Genomic DNA, 21,013 nt, shown 5'->3' on the forward strand with positions numbered 1-21,013 from the left:
CTTTGGTATTAGCATGCTGCAGTAGCTTTTTTTATTAGCATTTGAGTGTAATAGTTCTTTCATTTTTACTTTTCTAGGCCATTTTGTTTAATTATACCCTTGAAACCAGTGTATATGTCAATTGCTTTCAATGTAATATTTTTTAAGAGAATTTAATCTTTTTAAATTTTGTGATGAATTCTATGTCTACCATCTCATTTTGTGTTTTTGATTTACTATGCCTTCATAGAGTTTTTTTCTGCTGCTTTTCTACTTTCTTGTAGATTGATAAAGTTAGTATCATAATCGTTATCATTATCATCATTGTTATTATTTTTCCCTTTTGCTGATTCCCCTTTGCTGTTTTGGTAACTGTCTTCCTTCAGCAATTATTTAACATACATAACTATAAATTTTTCTAACCAAATCTCCAGACTTCAGCCTGTTTTAAATAGCCATAACACTAACCTTCGTAATTGTCTAAAATATTATATTTTAAAATTTCGTAATAGTTATTTTGTACAATTAGTTTATTACATTTATTCACATATTTTATCATTAATTTCTTACACACTTCATTTACTTTCAATAAAGGGACTATGTCAGTAATTGTTTTAGTGAGGGTATAGAGTAGTAGACAAGTCCTCTTAACTTTATATAGCTAAAAATATATTTATTATAACCTCACTATTTAATATATTAGCTGGATATATAATTTATATTTAAAATTTTATTCCTTCAAGAACATGAAGGCATTATTCCGTTGTCTTCTAGCATCTATTATTGCTGCTGAGAAGTCTGCCATCATTGAAATGAGCCTTCCTTTTCAGGTATCGTGTCTTTCTCTTTTCCAACTATCAGGCCTTTTCTTTCTCCTTGATACACTGTAGTTTCACTAAGACATGTATAGGCATGGACTTATTTTTATTTATTATAATTGATATTTGGTGGAAATTTTTACTCTCAACTCATGTCTGCCCTGAGTTCTGGAAAATTCTTATGTTTTTAAATATAGCCTCTCAGACATTTCCTCAGTTCTCTTCTGCAACACTTATATAAGTATATTAAATTATCTCGATCTATATAGCCCATGTCTCTTATACGTGTTTTAAATCTCTATCCACTGTGCCATATTCTGTAGAATTTCTCAAAACCATATTCCCATTTACTTATTTTTTGTCTGATTTAAAGATTATCCCAATTATTGTCATTTCAATAACAATAGTTTTCACTTCAAGAATTTCTAATTTTTTATATCTACCCTTCATTATTTCATTTATATCTGCTTTGGTTTCATAATTTCTCATTCTTTTCATGGAGTTATTCACTTCTCTGTTCCTTCAGAGTTTCTAAACATACTTATTTTAAAACCACTATTGATATTTTTCTCTTATTTTCATTTAATCTGTCATGATTTCATTTCCTGCTGCCAAGTGGTGGCTTGGCTCAAGGTTGCCTGGCTGCAAAGCTGTCTGCTTCTTTGTGCCTTTGTAAGAGGCAACATTATAGACGTTGTATCCCCCAAAATTAGTAAATCAGGGCTTTTCTCAGCTGCCTTTTCAGTGTCAGGAAGCTCCACACTGGTCCAGCAGTGAGACCAACTTGAGCGCCCCACTGTATGTGAGGGACCTTATTTCCTCCTGCCCCTCGGAATCCAGAACACGCGGTCACCTCTTCTTGCTTCCAGTCTCAGATCCCAACAGATCTGCAGTGTTAGCTTCTCTTAACATTTTGCATTTCATTCCCTTTCTGGTCTATCAATACATTTAGTGCTTCAAAGTTATTTAATTGTATCTTTTATATTTTATCTGCTATTTGCCATATGTTGAATCAAAAAGGGAAAGTCTCAAAGCATGAATTTATAACATCTTAATTAGGTATCAGGAAGTTATAAAATGTCACACATACCCTTCCCCTTAGCAGTTTGCAAGTTAATTGAGGAGAAAAGATTCTATGCATGAAATATTTAGAGAATACAAAAACAGATCCCAATAAAAACAAAAAACTGTACCCATTTATACAAAAATGATCAGGGAAGATTTTTTGGATGTGGCAGGAGCTGAGATTTTTCTTAAGGAATGAGTAAGATTTGAATGCACAAGAAATATATGAGTTTTAACTTCTTTACAGATTCACTTTATTATGTGCCTTGAAGATGTGGTTTGTGTACCTTCCATTAGTAGTTTTGAGGGCTACAAAGATAGTATGTTAAGTTGTAGAGCTCTGAGTGCGCAATCAAGAGGGAATATTGAGAGAAAACAATTTTATGGGGGTCCTAGCAGTTTCATGTGAAAACTTGTCCTGGAAGTCATTCAGTTTTGGAGAAACTGATGCAAGAGGTGAAAATGTGCGCATGTATCTGTGTGGTCTAAGAAATATTAAGACTGCAACTACTGTGTTATTGCATTTAAAGGAGTATTCTTCCAGGAAAGTATTAGCAACAACTAATTGCACCAGTATTGACTCATTTCCCAGAGAAATCCAGTACCTAAAGCTAAGTGTATCTTATTTCCCTCTGCCTGAGTTTTCAGCTTTAAGCTACTTCATAAACTTTTCATATCCTCAGAAAAGTCTGAAAATAATTGCATTGCATAGCTCTAATATACCTCTGATGCCTGCTATTCAGGATCCTTCCTAGAGGTTCATCACACATGCCCAGAGCCAGTAAGTGAACAGTAAGAAGAGGCAAGACATTTGCAAATAGGCTCACAGTTTATTTAATGCCTCTGTTTAAGCCTGTCTTACTCACGCTGCACCTAAGTCCATCTAGCCATTTTACAGAAATAATGGATATAATTGGCCCTGTGTCTTGTTAGTTCTGATGGTTAGCCTGACTCAGACTGATAACATTCCAAATGAAGAAAAATATGTACCTCTTCTATTGCATAGAGAAGAGCAACTGCAGGCTTCAGCCACAGCCTTTGGCAAGGTCTACGGAACGACTAAATAGTTTCAAAGTAGGTGATGGAAATCAGGAGACAGGAAGATTAACCTGCAAGACATGTCTGTTTTAAGTCAGCCTGACTTCCATTTATTGCAACCCTGACATTGGAATAAACCTGTTAAATATATTTTCAAAATGCAACCAAGTGGTAAAACATGATATCTCTCTTTAAAACATTTTTAATTGAATGCACCTGGTGCTGGTCTCTACCAATTTATGTTAATGCCCCACAGGCAAGCGGGACCTAATTACCAATTAAGCAATAAAGCTGTTTATAAGAGCAAATGTTCTCTAGGTCAAGTCCATGTATATATGTATGTGTATATATATGTATGGGTGTGTATATATGTATGTGTATATATATGTATATGTGTGTAAATATATGTGCATATATACATACACTGTATTTGTTAACCTTTGTTGGAATTGTCAACATGAATTGTTATTCAATTATTATTGAATACTAGTTTTATAGAGAGCTCTTCTGTGCAGTGATTTGATCTTCCTTAGTGATGAGAAGGATTCTCTAATTATATAAAGTTCGGGGTCATTTTAAATTTAAAACTAAGATCCTTTAAAACACATGAAAAATAATTCTGTTTCTTGAATGGTCATTGACGGAGTCCTCTCATTCCAGATATGGCTGTTTAAGATCTCAACCATTGCTCAGAGACAGAGGTCTGACCGAACCAATATACCCACTAAACCTTTCTCCAGAGAACTGGTGTAGAAGCTGAAGGTCAGGAAGCAGAAAACTAATGGTATGTCCCTTTTCTTGACACTGTTATTGTCAAAACTAAGGCAACTGCAAGCCTGCTATTCACTGCTCACTGTGTACTATTGATGCAGCAGCACTGAAAAGAGAGATCTGATAATTTTTATGATTTACTTCATTTTAGGGAACTTTGCCCCTGGAACCTGAGCTCTGCGGTAGGATGTAGGTTGATTTCAGTTCAGTTCAGTTTCACAAAAATTTATTGAGCATCTACAGGTATTGGGAATACAATGATGAACTAAACTAAATCCCTATCTTCAATGAGCTTACAGCTAAAAATATTCTTTTCTAACTTTTCCTCTTAATTGTCACTGCCATGGTTACTGCCGTTGTCACAGATCACTCCTGGACCTAACCATCAGTAGACAGTAGTTCCCAATTGGCTGTCCAGTTGTAGGGGGTGTGTGTGTGTGTGTGTGTGTGTGTGTGTGTGTATATATGAGAGAGAGATAGATTACAGGTGTGGAGAGTTGAGATATCAGTCAATAGCATCTCATCAGTCTGTCTAAGGACAGTGTTATAGTGTTAATCTCTCCTCTTCATCCACACTTGATCCTAATTCCCATCTCCTTCTCTCATATACATACACATTCCAATATATATGCTATAGGTCACTTGTAAAAGGTGCAGTGTTGTTTTGCTTTTTTGTTTTCATTTACGTAAATGTAGTGTGTTATCAATCTCATTTCATCTCATTTCCAGTAAATACTATGTCTTTGTGATCCATCCAAGTTATTATATATATGGAAAGTTTGTTTCCAACTGATACATGTTACCGTGCACTACTCACTATATCCACAATATTTTACTTATTAATTCCTCTAGTGACAAACACCTGGATTGCCCCCAACTCCCCCATCACGTACACACGCGTGTGCACACACACACACACACACGTGCTCTAGTGAAAGTCCTTGTTCCTCTTTACCTGCTATGTGAGAATTTCTTTGGAATACAGAAACCACTCAAGGTATTATAAGCAGAGAGCAATTTAATTCAGGAATTAAGTGTTTAAAAGTCATTGGAAGGGCTAGAGGAATGGACAAGTAAGAGCCCTCACTAGATTTCAGGGTATCTAGGGGTCTGAGGAGCTGCAGCTCCCTCTGCACTGAGGTGAGTGATGCCCAGTAAGACGTCCAGAGCCCGCTGTGAAATCTCAGTGTGCCAAACGCAAGCACTTGCCGGCCTCTATAGTAATAGGCATCTTCTCTGCCTCCAGGTCACGTGCAGGTGTCTCTCACTATTGAGTCTTGGCTGGAAAGTAGGCCCTAGGTTTCCAGCCCTTGCACCACAGGGCAGCATGTAGGAAAGAGCACGTCTTTGTTCCAGCTTCTGGGTTGATTACCCGTAACTTTATCTTTCAGACCTTCTATTGGATTTTTTTCCTGTACTCTTTTTAATTGTGAGTTCTCTCCGATTCTGACTCTTCTTTTATAGAGTGTTGATTCTTTTTTTTCATGGATGTGATATATGCTTTTTCTTCTCTGGAGATATTAATAATAGTTCTTTTGAAATTTTCTTCTCTGCTCTGCATTGTGTTGATTTCAAGCATATTTCTTTTCTGTTTATTTTGGTCTCTGTCTTTCCTGTTGGAGTCTTTCCCTTATGTGTCTGGTGATGATGTCTGCCCATGTCTGTCCACTAAAATGATACTTGCTAGTCTCCACCTGGGAGTGAGGCTTGTTCTGTGGCAGTGTTCACTGCTGGGTGATCTTGATGAATGGGACCTTTTATTGGGGGATTCCCAAATGCATTATCTCTTGGTATCTTCTCTTGAACTAGTTAGTTTTTCAGAAGGGAAATCTCCTACCTGAAAGGAAGAGGGTGAGGTGGTGAGGTTTGGAAGTGGGTATAAGACTGGGTTGACTGGGCTTAGTGGAGATACTAAGCCCAAGAAAGTAGTTGGAGGTCAGTCTGTAGATATTTATTTAGTCCTCTTTCAGAAAAGTGACTCACATTCTCACTCCTGCCTTTGCTTGGGTCTGATGTCCCCAAGCCCAGAGTCTACCTGGGTCAACTTGTCCACATGGCAAATGTCCGGTTCTCTGGAAGAGAGAGGAAGAGTGTCACTGGCCTCCTAAGTCTGGGCAGATGATCTGGAGGTCTAAATGATTTTGTATTTAAACCTTTCATCTTTCTTCCTGGTTATAGCCCCGTCTGATTCCCACCTTTGGCAGTAAGAGCTGCCTCTGATTCCTGGGCATGTCCAGAAATAGGCTGCAGTGTCAACTCATTCCTTTTGATTTCGTTCCCCAACCCCCCTCCCCACATCTTCTCCCCTTCTATGGGCTTAGCTAGATTCTCTCCTCTGAAAATAAGCTACTACATGTCTATTCTTTCCCAAGTTTCTAAAATACTTTCTTTTCTGATGTTGTCTCCTCTCCAGTTCTCTTTTTCTTTGGGAAGTTGTGCTTCCTTTATCTTTTTTAGGTCATTTCAGTGTTGTTTCAGGAGAGAACAGAGATAAATGTTAAGTTTAACTTCTGCCACGCTGGTAGGTAATCAGTAAAAATGGTAAATGGGAGCCTTCTGAATGGAAATACTCTTGTATTTTAAAACAACAAACTTGAGATAAAAATGGATGAGTACCGATCTTTGTCTAGATAACTATCCATCCATCCACATTCTATTTTTTTATGAGTTCAGTGGTTATATTATGGTTTTTGATGATTTTTCCCCTTCAGTGTAACAGAATGTCAATGCTATGTTTAATCTCTTTAAGTAAAATACATTGAAATTTGCTCCAGCTGTCTGAGAACAGTCATCTTCAAATGTGTACATTGTTTGTGAAGAAATAAGTGCTGGAGTGGGTTCTTAGTTATCCAGGTTAGGCTCATTTCAGTACCTTAAAAATAATTACAAACTGGGTCAGAAATCTCTTTTGAATTGAAAGTCTGCCTTTGTCAAACGTGGATGTGCTAAAATCTCACAAATACTGTGGGTTAATTTCAAGTTTACAGTCAAAGGATTCGTATTTCATCCAGATATTGTTCATACTTCCAATTTCACATACTTTCCTTCTGAATTTGCCACTGAATGTATTATTTTGATTAGTGTCAGGAAGTACCTAAACATTTTTCCTTCTTGATTGGTAGCTAACATACTTCAGCAGATTCTCTATTAGTCACAGGCTGCTATGGTATGTGCAGGAAAGTATAAAGAAGTATGGGTTCTAGGTCTCGCTATGTTTCCTATTCTCTGAGCTACTCTTGGCCTCAGCTTTTCTCATCTGTACAAGAAGAGGTTGGGCTGAATCACTGATTCTAATAGGAGATGGATATAGCAGAATCACTGATAAGACAATGTAGGCATGTCTGTCAATAGTAGTTGTGAGCATGGATTCAAGAGTCAGACAGACCTGACTTCAAATCCCAGCTGCTCCACTCATTAGTTTTGTGACCTATTATTTAATTTTTATGAGCATAACATGTCTTCATCTGTAAAATTGGGGTAATAATAAAAATTCATATTCATATGCCTTTATGTGAGTTTGTGAATTAAATGTAATAAAGTTTATAAGGCATTTAACTCATGCTTCAAATTCAGGGAGCACCCAATAAACATTAGCAACAACTATAAAACACCAACGTTACTGTTGCATCAAAATGGTGCATAGAGCTGTGTAGAGAAAACTAATCATATAATTTATTCATATATTTGACACTTATTGAGCACCTCCTACGTGCCAGATGTTGTTCTAAGCACTAATGTTATAAAAGGCCTCCACCCACAGAGTTTACTCTATTTTAGTGGGAAACACAATAAAAATATTATGTGACAGGATATAATATAATATTGATAGCATAGCATATAGTGAAAAGGCCTTAAAGGAAAATAAACTAGAATGAAAGAATGCAGAATGATTTGGGGTGGTATATGTTCTTTTATATAGGGTAGCAGGGAAGCCTTCTCTAAGGAGGAGACATTTGAGTGGAGACTGGAGTAGACTATACAGATATGTGAGTGAAAAGCCTTCTAGGCAGTGAGACCAGGGTGTACAATGATCCTGTGTGTGAATAAATTGCTTTGCTGGAATAGCAAGGAGGCCGTGTGACTACACATAGGAAAGGAGTAACTAAAGGAGACAGACAGATAAAGGCAGAGATAGAGACAGAGGCCAGAAATGTAAGATCTTGTAGAACATGATAGAAACTTTGGATTTTATTCTAAGTGTGATTAGAAATATCATGAGCAGAGAATCAACGTGATTTGACTTAAGTTTGAAGTACACGTAGGTTTAAATCCTCTGTGGGAAAGTTGCTGAACCCCTCTGGCTTGTTTCTTCACTTGTCCTTGGAAAGGTTAAGAGAGACAATGTGTGTGAAAGCAACAGTCAGTGTTTGGCGCAAAGAACATGCTCCATATCCTTAAACATTGGAAATGCTCTCTCTTCACCTAAAAGTCTGGGACAAGAATAGACACAAGCCCAGTTTCAACCAGTGCGTTCTTTCCCACTGGCTAATCCCAGCTAGTGATGTTACCTCCATTAAAGCCACTCCTTTCTACAAAAGCATTTTTTCCCCTAAAAAGACTCCGGTAATAGAGCTTGTGTTACATAAGAGGAATTAGTTACACCGGCATTTACTAACAGGAGTCACTAGTTACTAGTTGGTGATAGTTTGAGTAAATGGAGGAACAAGATTGGTAAACAGAAGTGTATTTCATGTGGAACACCTCAGAGAGCCCCTGTGTGGGCCCACAGAGAGCAGCGTGATCTTTGGTCCTAGGATTGGAAAGAGGAAGTTAGATAACAGCAACCTGGGGAGGACTGATGAATAAGATATTGTCTTCAGACAGCCCTACACTCCGGGCTGAGATTCATTTTCTTTTTCCACCCTTGAGAAGTATATGTCACATGGAGCCACACAGAGAGTAGCAGACACAGTCATACTGGAGGCCAAGATTCAGAGCCAAGCTCTTCTCAGGTTCAAGCTTTGACACTCGAGGCTTTCCTGGACTAAGTGTTTCATTTTGGAAACAGCATTTTTCACTTGATCTTTGCTTCTTATTTGGTCCTTCTTAGTTTCACCTTTTATTATGTTTGTTTGAGCCATTGCCTTTCAGTGACTCAGGAAGTCGATATTCAAGGCTATGGATTTCTTTTCTATCTAAAGCAATCAATTGTGCAAAGCTAAGGGTAGAAGAGGGCCTCCACAAAATATACACTTTCTTATCAATGATTCAAAGAATGCCTACCTGCTTTGGAGATTATTTAACTTGAATATCATACAATATCTTAAGTGTTGGGAAAAAAATTTTCTAACACAATTGTGCCTGGAATTTGCTAGTGTAGCAAATTCCAATTATAAAAATGTTCTCTAGATCTGCTTCATATAGAAATTCATTCTTTGTTTTGCATGACATGATTTAGCACCTTGATAGCCAGTGTGTTACCATGTATTGAAGTTTCCATGTAGACTGAAACTCAACATTGAGTCCCCAGGTCTCCAGACCTGAAGACGGAGGGAAAATCAGTCCAGACTCAGTGTCTCAACAACATGGATGAATAACAAATGTGTTGTGCTAAGTGAAAGAAGCCAGGCAAAAAATGGTACATATTTTATTATTGATTCTATTTATATGAAATTTAGATTGAGCTTGTTTCACATCTATACATCAGTGCATAGAGAAGTAACATTTTAAAAATATTGAGTCTTCCCATCCACAAAAATGTTAGTTCTCTCCCTTCCTCTAGATATTTATTATTTCTCTTAATAATAATTATAATTTTTAGAGTAAAATAATTGTGCAACTTTTGTTAGTTTAATTTCTAGGCATTTAATGTTTTTGATGTAATTTTAAATGTAATTGCTTTTAAAATTTTATTCTTTATGGTTTCTTACTGCTAAGTAATAATTTTTTATTTTTACAGCATATTAAACAATTTTTTAACTTCATGTATTATTTCTAATAGTTTATGGATTATTTAGTAATTTCTAGGTACACCATCATTATATACGTGTTATATGTTTGTTAAGAATTTTTATCATGAAAGTTGTTAAATTTTATCTAGTACTTATTCCACACTTTAGGTGTTATTTTGTTTAAGATTTCTGAGTCTATTTACATGAAAGAGATGGGCCTGAAAATTTCCTTTGCTAATAATGTTCCATTCAGCTTTTGGTATGAAGGTTATGCTGATGGGAGTGATGTCATCAAGATGGTGGCATAGTTCATTCCTGACTTCAGTCTCTCTCACAAGAAGACAACTAGCAACTGTCTATAGACAAGGCACCATTGTGAAAATCCCAGAACATGAGAGGTGAGGCAGAATCACCCTCCTGGACCACAGAGACAGAGAAGGACTGCATTAGAAGGGTAAGAGGACCAGCTACACTCTGACCACATCACCCCTCCCCATTGCAACGTAGCACCGTACCAAGAGGGTCCCCCTGGGCCTATGGTTTCTCCAGTGGGAAAAAGAGAGCCCAAGGTAGACATCTAGTGCCCCCAAAGTTGCAGGATGCTTCCTAGGGAGCCCTCTTGGGTCTTACGTCATAGATACTGTGAGGGTAATCTGTGGAACTTGACCACTGGATAAAGGGAGTGGAGCTTACAGCAACCAGCCCTCTAATCTTGGCTAACTGTGTTCCTCCTCAAAGAGGCACTTGAGTAGAGATCCCAGCCAGTGGCTCTTGCCATCTGCAGAGCCAAGCTGATGGCCCTATCTGGCCAGAGAGCTCGGTGGACAGATCTGCCTGATTCTGGCCCCCAGCCATCAAGCCATAATGGCCATGGAGCCTGTTCTATGGCTCAGCCTGGGCAAGGAAGCAAATTTGCAGCCCCACTCAGTTGTTGAGTATAGCATCCAGTCCTGCCCAACTAGGAAGCCTGACTAGAGAATCCAGGCAACCATGGAGCCCATCTTACAGTTACACTTGGGCAGGGAACCAAGCCAGCAGTCACGTCCAACTGCTTCCAGCCAGCGGCAACCCCCTTAGAGCTCAGGCAGTGGCCTCACTGAAGTAAAGACCCTGATAGCAAGCCCCACCTGCCCAAGGATGCTACCAGCTGACCCTCCAGAACCCCAAGTTAAGCTGACTGGGGAAGGACTGTCTTTGTCAAAGCAAACCTGTAATGTCTGGAAGAGGAGATCCAGACGTCTGGAGATTGTGCAGATACCAATGCAAGGAATCAAGAATCACGAAGAATCAGATAAACATATCACCAAAGGAAACTAATAACGCTCCAATAACTGACCTGAAAGAAATGGAGATCTATGAACTGTCTGACAAAAAATTCAGAATAATCCTCTTTAAGAAGTTTAATGAACTACGAGAACACACAGACAACTAAATGAAGTTAAGAAAATGCATGAACAAAATAAGAATTTCAACAAAGAAATAGAAACCATCAAAACAAAACAAACCCAGAATCTTAGAGCTGAATAATACAAAACTAAACTGAAAAATTCAGTAGAGAGCCTCAAAAACATCCTTGACCAGTCAGATAAGAGACAAGAAACAAAAGATCTACAAAACAGTCAGAAAACAATTAACAAAGTGGTAATAGTTATCAATAATTACTTTAGGCATAAACAGATCCAATTTTCCAATCAAAAGATGTAAAATGGCTGAATGGATTAAAAAAAAACTTCCAATGATATGTGTTTTGAGAGGTTTGGTGGATTCAATCGGAGATGTAAAAGAAATTTTCCACTCCAAACAAATGGACTGAAGGTATATTTTATTATATAGAAGAGAATAAAGGCGATAGTCTACAAACAGATCCAAATAGGTTAAATAATAAGAGGGAAAAACATCAGATCGATCGGAAAGGGTAACACCAAATCGACTGAAGGGAAATGACACAAATCAACCGGAAAGAGAAACACCAGGTTGACTGAAAAGAAAACACATCAGATTGATTACTCACAACATCCACGCCCCACTGCCGGGGACAGTCCCTTCAATTGACACGGCTGGGCAGGAATCCGATCATCAGAGGTCCTGGGCAAGGCGTCCCCTCCACAGGTGAGACTCTCACTAGGCCTCAGTTTCCAGCAGTTTATATAGCATCAGTAATTTCCAGAGCAAGCAGTTACAGAGTTTGCAGAGCAAGCATTTAGTGTTTCCATGCACAAATGGTTATCAGTGGCGGACGTGCACCAAGCCCCCTGGCTATTGTCCCAGCCCGGCAGTTGTGTACATGCATTGTTCTCTCCAGTTGTCGTCCCAGCCTGGCACAGGTGGCCAGTCCATCCCGAGCTACGACGCCCAAAGAGCCTTGTAATGTTAGAAATTTTGCAACTATCTGTGTGGGAGAAGGGCCAGTTCCCACCACACAGAAAGCAGCTTTATATTTCTTTGTGTGCTGGTGGCTGTCGGTCAATGGAACGGCCAAACATGGCTGTACATATGTCAAGACAATATGCTGCCTACAAGAGACTCACTTTAGCTTTAAAGTCACATATAGACAGAGAGGGAAGGGATGGAAAAAGATTTTTCAAGCAAATGGTAATCAAAAGAAAGCAGAGATAGCTTTGTACTTATCTCAGACAAAATAGCCTTTAAGCTGAAAATAACAGAAGGCTGTGCTGATATCATAAACGAAGTTGGGAGTGGTGTCTCTTGTTTTTTAATTCTCTGGAAGATTATGTGTAAGGTTGGTGTTATTTCATAATTAAAATGTTTGGGACATTTTACTGGTCACACCCTCTGACACTGGAGTTTGTATGTTTGTGTATGTACGTGTGTGTGTGTGTGTGTGTCAGAAGGCAACAGAGAAGGAAGACTTTAATTATAGATTCTATTCCCTTAATAGATATAGGATTATTTGCACTTTCTCTTTCTTCTTGTTTTAGAGTTGACAAACTGTCTTTTTAGCATTTTGTTCCTTTCATCTAAATGTTTATTTTTTTATAAGGTGTGTATAATATTCTTGTATTATATTTTAAATATCTGTGGGATCTTTAATGATGTCCCCCCTTTTATTCCTGATAATGATAATTTGTTTGTCCTCTCACATGTACACATACTTTCTTGAGCTTTTTCTTTCTTGGTTAGTCTTTGTATAGGTCTATCAATTTTATCACTTTTCAAAGAATCATATTTTGACTTAGTTAATTTTTCTACTTCATTCATTTCTGCTTTTATATATTTTTCTTCTTTTTGTTTTCTTTGAGATTAACTTATTGTTCTTTTCTAATTTCTTAAAATAGCTAGGAAGGTCATCAATTTCCAGTCTTTCAAATTTTCTAATATATGAATGCAAGACTGCACATTTTCTTCTTAACTCAGCTTTAGCTGCTTCCTAAAAATTTGATGTCTTTTTTCATTATCACAGTCAAAAATATTTTTTATTTCCCTTTGATTTCTTATTTGACCAACAGATTATTTAGAAGTGTATAGCTTCATTTACTAGAAGTTGAATACTTTTTGGTTACCCTTTGTTATTGACTTTTAGCTTAATTAGGGCCTTGGATCCTCAACACTATAATTTTGGTCTCTGTTCCTACAAGACTGCCAAAATCTCTACTGATTATTCTGCCTCTTAGTAGAGGCCTTCTGTCCGAGACTTGAATCCTAAGTCTTTCGCCTGATATCGAGAATCAGCAAATGTCCTGAAGTTAAAAGTGGATTCTCTGTTCTCTGCATGGTTTCCTGTTCTCAGAGATATTTTTCCCAAAAATCTTGATTGCCACAGTAGTTCCCCAGTGTCTTTAAACAGACCAGTTTTTAGGAAATTCTCTCAGCTTTACTGATTGTTCTCAGGGAGAACCTATGTCTGGCTGAAATCATAGCCCAAAGTAGAAGCCTTCATATTTAATTTTATATTTGTAAATTGATGTTCTTTTTCTTAAAGATCATCACCAAAATTATATGTGTTTTGCCCACTCAAAACATAGAACTTCCTCTGTTTTGATTGCTCCTTTTTTTTTAATTGTGGTCTACTTTATGCTATTAGCCAATTAGAGTGTAAGTTCTTGAAGGCAGGAACTAGAATCTGGTTATGTTTTCCTGTAGGAAGCTTCGTTGGTATATTTAAGGAAGAAATTTTAAAAGAAGTGGAAAGAAGCACTGGAAGAGTGATAGGATAAAATAGGAAAATATGATCTATTTTTCAGCAAAAGACTTTTTTTTAATTTTATGGAGGAAACAATAAAATCTGATTCCCCAGTCCTTAGAGCCCTTCACAGTTTTATGTTATGCCATTGTATGTATCATCCGCCACCTTTTGCCTGTTAATTAAAAAGAGTTGGAACATCCCTGATTACTTTTTTTCTGGACTTTGTTTTTCAGCGCTTCTTTCTTCCATCACTATATGTGACAGAAAAATACTGAATTGCATTTCTTACCAAAAAGCAGTTTTTACCGGAATATTCTCATTGGGAAGCAGGGATTGATATATTTTTATCAGCACTTCCCCAGCTAATTACATCATGTTACTTTGGATACTGTTCCCATTGACAGTGATGTTATGAAAAGCCACAGTGCATGCTGGGTAATGCAGACTTCAAGCATTCACACTCCATTAATTAATTCATCACCTAAAAGCTAAGTATTGATTTTTTAATGGTTTTACAAATCTATTTAAGCTTCTGTGATGTGATTAAGAGGCTGTGTGTTTACAGTAAATTATCTAACAAGTACAATGGTATTACTCTCAGAAATAGCAAACAATTTAGCATGTAAGAGAAGAGGGAAAAAAGATTGGTTAAAATATTTTGCCAAATACTGATTATTTAATAGCTATAAAAAGCCATTAAAATATGGCTTTTTTTAATTAAAGAAAAAAAACCTGTTGTTTCAAACCATAGGGTGCTATGTTTCTTGATTTGTGGTAGGAAGGAATATATACCAATGATTTTTTTTCTGAACTGTAAATTATAGTGGAATAAATATTCTTTAATTGCTTGAGTTGGTCAGAAAAATTTCACTTAGTTCTTAATGTGGAATATTTATGGAAGATGTGGAATTTTTTGTATGTTTCCATCTTCATTCCTAGAAAATATTTTGGCCCACAGCCATTTAGCAATATTCCTGCATGTATTTATTTATAGTATTTCCTTTATTTTTTATAATAATGGAAACAAAACCATGCCATCCGTTCTTTAATTCTTAAAATAAAAAAGATTGACCTCATAAATTTACTAAAACTAGAAATTGTACATTTATAGGATAAATCTATTTTTAATAGCAATATGAAAAAATAAAATACTTTGGGAATTGCATTCAGAAGATACGATTTTCTGAGTACATTTGGAAAGGATAAGAATCATTTGTATGTTTGCACAAAGTTAAATGTCTCCTGATGATATTCAGCATAGACTGTCATATAGAATATGACAGTAACATGTATGCTCTGGTTTATCCTCTTAAAGGAATTTTACTGCAAAGTCTATAAAGATTCTGGAGCTAGCTTACCAAAAATCCTACCATTTTTTCCTGCAGTACAGTGGAATACAATCTGAAAACTAATTCACCTTGAAACATTTCAGAAGGCTAATATACATTGCTGAGGAATGCAGAGAATGTTTCTTTCTAAAATTAAATTGGTGTGCAAGAATTGTGTGTGAGTGTGTGTGTGTGTGTGTGTGTGTAGAAAAAGAATATGGAAATGATTACATGAAAGAATTTCAATAACGAGGTTTTTTTCTTACTCGCAAAGCAGAAAAATATTCGGGTACTCCTTTCCCAGCTAATCTTGACCTTACAACTACCTTGGAAAAAAACGGGTCATTAGATAATTATGTGGCTGCTTAGTTTTTACCTCAGACTCTGGAGGAAGAGGCTGCAGTATTTTTACTGGGAACAGTTGTTGCTATTACTCAGTTTTTAGATGACATCCCGCTGGTAATGGGAGATGGGAGGCTATTTGAAGCTACTCATCATGCAGAGATAAAAAGGCTGCAGAATAATCCTGCTAGATTTTTTGATAGCATTAATTAGCAGCAGAGTTAAGGTTGGTATATATCTGTGACTTTTTTAAGTTAAAGTTAGTTTTTTATTCTCAGTGTCAAAAAAAGAAAAAGAAACATCAGAATGCCTCATATGAATAAGAGACCTTTTTCTGTAATTAGAACTAAATATGTACATGTGCAGTCAGTTTTGTCTTAGGGAAGGGCATCCCCTTTTTGGGTTCCTTTCTAGCTCTTTCCAAATAATCACCATTTGGCATTTCTTAAAAAGTGTGCATAATAAGGATTTAAAAAAGGCTTTTCTAGGTTATGAGGAAATCCTCTCATTTGTGGTTAACATCAAATAAGTTTTTAGACCCTCAAAATTAAATTAAAGTTACTCATTTACATATTTATGCACACAGCCCATCCTTCCTGCATCTGTGTACTTCAAATAAGTACAAACCCACACTTCTACTTAATGATGCCACCAACAGAGTGTCATCAGAGACCTCTACTATCTACGTTCTCATTTCTGAAAATTTATTCCATATAATATACATTTCTAAACAGTAAATGGTAAATGGACTTGGACAGCTATATAGGATGTGATCCCATGAAGAATATGCCAGAAAATAAAAATCTTGGGGATAGAGAAGAAAATAAAATGTGATTTCCAATATCAGAATGAGAGAAAGGCTAGTCAACAGGAATTCCAGAAGAAATCCCTAGTGTCCAACATTCACCAAAGTTGTGGAATATGACACATTATAGGGGCAGGCCACATGGGAATGGTCAGTGTGGTGATGGTCTGCCAAAGGCAGAAGGACAGACTGAACATGTTTGGGTTCATAGGTTCATAGGATTACAGAGTGGAGAGATTAGGTCCTTGGGTATGTCTGATTCCAAGACTGGAATGTGCTGCTTACCAGCTGTGAGAGAGAGATATATATATGTATATCATATATATCATCTATATCATATGTATATCATATATACATGATATGTATATACATCTATATATGATATGTATATATGATATAGATGATATATGTATATATGATATGTATATATGTGTATGACACACACAGGTAAGACACACACACAACTCTCCTCATCTTCAATAACATAAGTATAGGTCAGTGACTTTATAAGTGTTTTTAACTTATTCCTCTAAGGAACTAATGGGAAATAACCTTTTAAATGCCACTAATAATGATAATAATTTTCAAAACTGTATCACAAATACATGAGTGGAGGGATATTCAAAATGAATATCTCTGATTTTTTTTTTATTGCTTGTGAAGTTGATTTGATAGACCTCAGGCCACTTCCTATTGAATATAAATACAAGAACAAAATCATTAGTAGTCTTAGAGTATAAGCAACCAGAGAAAACAGTGTCTGAGATTCTTAAGGATAAAGATTTGAGTAGAATAAGTTGATATTTATTCAACCACCAAATATTTACTGAGTGCTTACTGTATGTCAGGCACTATTCCAAGCACCAAGGATATGACAGTGAATAAATCAGACAAAATCCTCTGCCTTCATGGAGCTTCCAATCTAGCAAGGAGACAAGACAATAATTAAATAATTAAAGAGGATAGGAAGAATGTCCGGGGAAGTGGAGGGGGGTCGGCTGTATAATTTATAATAAGGTAGTGAGGAAGACCTCATTAAGAATTATATTGAATGCATAAATGAGCATTCTTTGCCTGAAAAAAAAGCCTCCTTCATACAGTGGGGCATTTCCATTATCCACACAGACAGTCTTTGGTCTAGTCCTGTTGGAGAGGGAAGACCTCTCTGAAGAGCCTGTAATCATTCACCCTGAAATCTGTATGATGAAGACTAACAGGCAAATCCAGGAATGGCTATTTACGAATGGTTAGTCCTTCACTAACTGTGTGGCCTTGGGCTAGTTATGGGAGCTGTCTGATTCTCAGTTGTCTCATCTTTACAAGGGGATTGATAATACTTTGTGAGAATCAGGAGTATTTATGCCGAGAACTTGGTGGGCACTAAATAAATAGTAATGATTTAGCTTCATAATTATTTACAGTATATGAAAGGTAAAATGTTCCAGTGAGTATTGTATATTTTTAATGAGACTTGCATCCTCTGATCGGGAGACTACCAATGCTGTTATAAGCTTGAGGAAAGACAAATACTGTTACTGAGATACAATCCGAGGACTGGAATCCCCTTCTCCAAATCAATAATTTTTTACCTTTCCCCTTGAAAGTCAATATTGCCAATGCAGAATTTTTTCAAAAATAGATATATACCAAATCTTGGCATTAAGGAACTAATTAGAAATAAGAGTCCTGGTTTATTAATGGGGTTGCAGCTGGATGTCAGGCCATGCATGAGATCCTGGAGAGAACAGTTTAGTGAGGCAGAAAGAGCCATTCAAGCAATGAGAGACCCAAATCCTTTTCACAAAGAAGCCAGAAATCTGAAAGATGGGAAGTATCCAGGTACCAAAAGGAAGTAAAATGGATCCAGCACTACCTGTCTTGTTTGTGTTTTCATGTGTTCCAAGATCTCCATCCACTCTGTGGCCCTCGCACTCCCACTTTCTGTGGCCATACTCTTCCCTTCTCTGTGCTTCCTGTGTCCTAGAAGAGCAATCAACACCCAGGTACTCTGGCCTCTGGCTACCAGTTGGGTTTGGCCAATTGGAAAAACTAATTAACAGATTGGAAGGCAAGAAGAGAGAAAGGTGGGCTATTTAATCTTCCCCTCTTCACATGCTTTGCTGATACTTTCTGGCAGTAGATGCATTTCTCTATGGCTAAGATGCCATCAGGAGGTCCAGCTTTCGCCAGGCTCTGAGAATCCGGTTCCTTCTCCTTCAGGCCTAGGGGTTCAGGCCTGAACACATTATTGCTGGTCCCTAGGTTCCTCACCATGTAACTTCCTAAAACCCTGATCACACTTCTGTACATGGTTCATTTCGTAAATTTATTTTCAGTGAAATCCTTTTGAGCATGCTATCTCATTCCTGCTCTAACTCTCAACTGATATATCCACTTTGGTCACACTTGGTACCAGATCAGAATAAGAACTAATGAGCATTCTTCATCATTGGAACACATTTGTTTACTCATGGGTGTATGGTTTTATCTGTCATCAGAACCTCTAGCACCTAAGCTTTCACAAAGATCTTGGCAAATGACAGGGTAATTAGAAAGGGGCTGATAGACTCTTGCCCTTTGGAGCATTTGCATTAGCCTCCAGGCATTGCCTTTTGGCTAGAGCAAGTGCTCCAGCCAAAGGAAAATGAGAATGAGGATCCCAGTCCAAAGCTAAAAAGGTACTTAAAGAGGACAGGTCACGTAATGTAAGGCAAACTGGACTAGCTATCTGTAGACTTGATTCTTTCCTGCTCCAGGGTCTTGGTTACTTAACTAGGCTTCTGGGAACCAGGAAAGAATAGGAAGTAAAGAGAATCATACGTAGACTCTGCAAAGTATATTAGACAGCTGCCAAGGCTGGGCCTAAAGACTTTTTCCTGCAGAGGTCTCTAGGGTTTGGGATGGAGGCAGTCAGGAGCAGTCTATCTAAAGACTCCTTAAGTAGAGCTTGACAAAAATAAACCATTAATTTCAGATATTTTAATAGACCCATCATAATTTTAAATAAAAGAATAAAGGATCTTATTTTAAAATTAGTAATTGTTGGAGCTGGCCCCATGGCGTAGCGGCTACGTGCGCACGCTCAGCTGCTGGCGGCCCAGGTTCAGATCCCGGGTGTGCGCTGATGCACCACGTCAGGCCATGCTGAGGCGGCGTCCCACATAAAGTGGAGGAAGATCGGTACGGATGTTAGCTCAGGGCCCGTCTTCCTCAGCAAAAAAAGAGGAGGATTGGCATGGATGTTAGCTCAGGGCTGATCTTCCTCACACACACAAAAAAAATTTAGTAATTGCAAAAAGTGTTTGTTCTATATTGGATTTGATAATGGATGGCTTAAACCAGATCAGTTTCTCTTGCTTCTCTCTTTCCCTTAAATTAGAAAACTAACTCGCAATTAAAGGCCTTTGAGAAAGGCAGCAAGTGTTGATGTGTCTCAGATAGTTCTGGCTATTTGGATTGAATTCAGAAGTCCTTGTGCTCTCCCACTGAAGACCACTCATCATTCTGTTAGATACTAAGTGTTGACTACATCACATTCAGAAGCTAGTGGTTAGAGAGTTTTAACTTGGATGGTACTAGTAGCTACTTTTTAATCAATTTCTCAGTGTACTCAGTGTTGGGAAACATTTACATTCTATTGAGGAAATTTCATGATATTTCTAAATATGTCCGGTAACACATGATTGACTGTTTCTTCCAATGAGTGTTGTCAAGTCCATCTCTTGGCAATGAAGTAATTTAGAAGACACTTCACTTATTTTTTAGAAATCCTGATAGTTTTGTATTTAAAACCATCATACTTTGATTCTAAAGTATCAGGTTATGTTACTCAGAATCTTGAATATCCCTTGAATATCCCATTGTAAGTCACCTGAAGAAATTATTTTTTTAAATAAATCCTCTCTGTCCTATCAGATACTTGTGTAACTATCCTTGATAGCGTACTGTAGCTTGGATGTGTACCTCTTGCTGAAACAGCATATTTTCAGATGCAAAATTTGATTGTGTTTTCAATTTTAATTATTTTCTTCATCACTGAATCAAGATTAGGAGACATATTATTGACTTCCAACTGTTTTCTCTAATTAATGTGGTAAGTGGCTTGTCATCTTTGTGCCACCTCTTTTGTTGATGTGATGGTGTCTTTCCTTGTTTCAGATAACTGAAACTCTGTCAATTATGAACCAAATGATATTTCCAGTTTATATTGTGTTTCTTGAAATAATCATTATTTAAATGAAAAGCCAGTTGTTTTATTCAACTGCGATATAAAAATATCTGTTGGCACATAGATAGTAATTGAACTTCCGTATTGTATGCCACTAATAAAATATCCAAGTATGCCGCTTCATATTAAAGAATACTGCCAAGTGATCATTCTGCTCTCTCTCTGAAATGGTTTTCATGAAGAATGCAGGTTTTACAGCTTCTTAGCAATACCATGACTTTTATCTAGTTTTGCACCTTTGAATGAAGTCTTTTCACACTGAAAGCATTATTTTATTCTCCTCTGGAAATGTTCTTTGGAATGTAAGAAAGGTCACTGTACTTGGAAAATGACAAGAAATCTTTGATGAATTTATACCACTTCTTGACAAATCTTCATAATAAACAATACCCAGAGGAGTTAGGAAAAATGAATTGAGTCTCCAATAAAACCTTATTTTCAAATATTTGTTATTGATTCCTTTTATATTTTAGTGGATAACTTTTGAGACATTATTTTTGTGACATTGTGATACAATCATAAAAATACAATAGTAAAAATAAAACAAACGTAGCAAATAAAAAGAGTATCACTGAATTTTTAACAATTAGTTTAGACAAACTCT

The 21,013-nt window shown here is 37.0% G+C and overlaps 1 long non-coding RNA gene across 1 annotated transcript in view; it reads left to right on the top strand.

Moving 5' to 3' along the window:
• Positions 1 to 746: 746 nt before the first annotated feature.
• Positions 747 to 21,013, top strand: part of LOC131414099 (uncharacterized) — a 32,661-nt gene continuing 12,394 nt past the window's right edge. The window contains exons 1-2 of the long non-coding RNA XR_009222110.1: positions 747 to 809; positions 3,561 to 3,684. This is a non-coding gene — a long non-coding RNA (uncharacterized LOC131414099). The remainder of the gene's footprint in view (positions 810 to 3,560; positions 3,685 to 21,013) is intronic.

Source organism: Diceros bicornis, chromosome 14 (assembly GCF_020826845.1).
Source record: "Diceros bicornis minor isolate mBicDic1 chromosome 14, mDicBic1.mat.cur, whole genome shotgun sequence".
Classification (NCBI taxonomy): domain Eukaryota; kingdom Metazoa; phylum Chordata; class Mammalia; order Perissodactyla; family Rhinocerotidae; genus Diceros; species Diceros bicornis.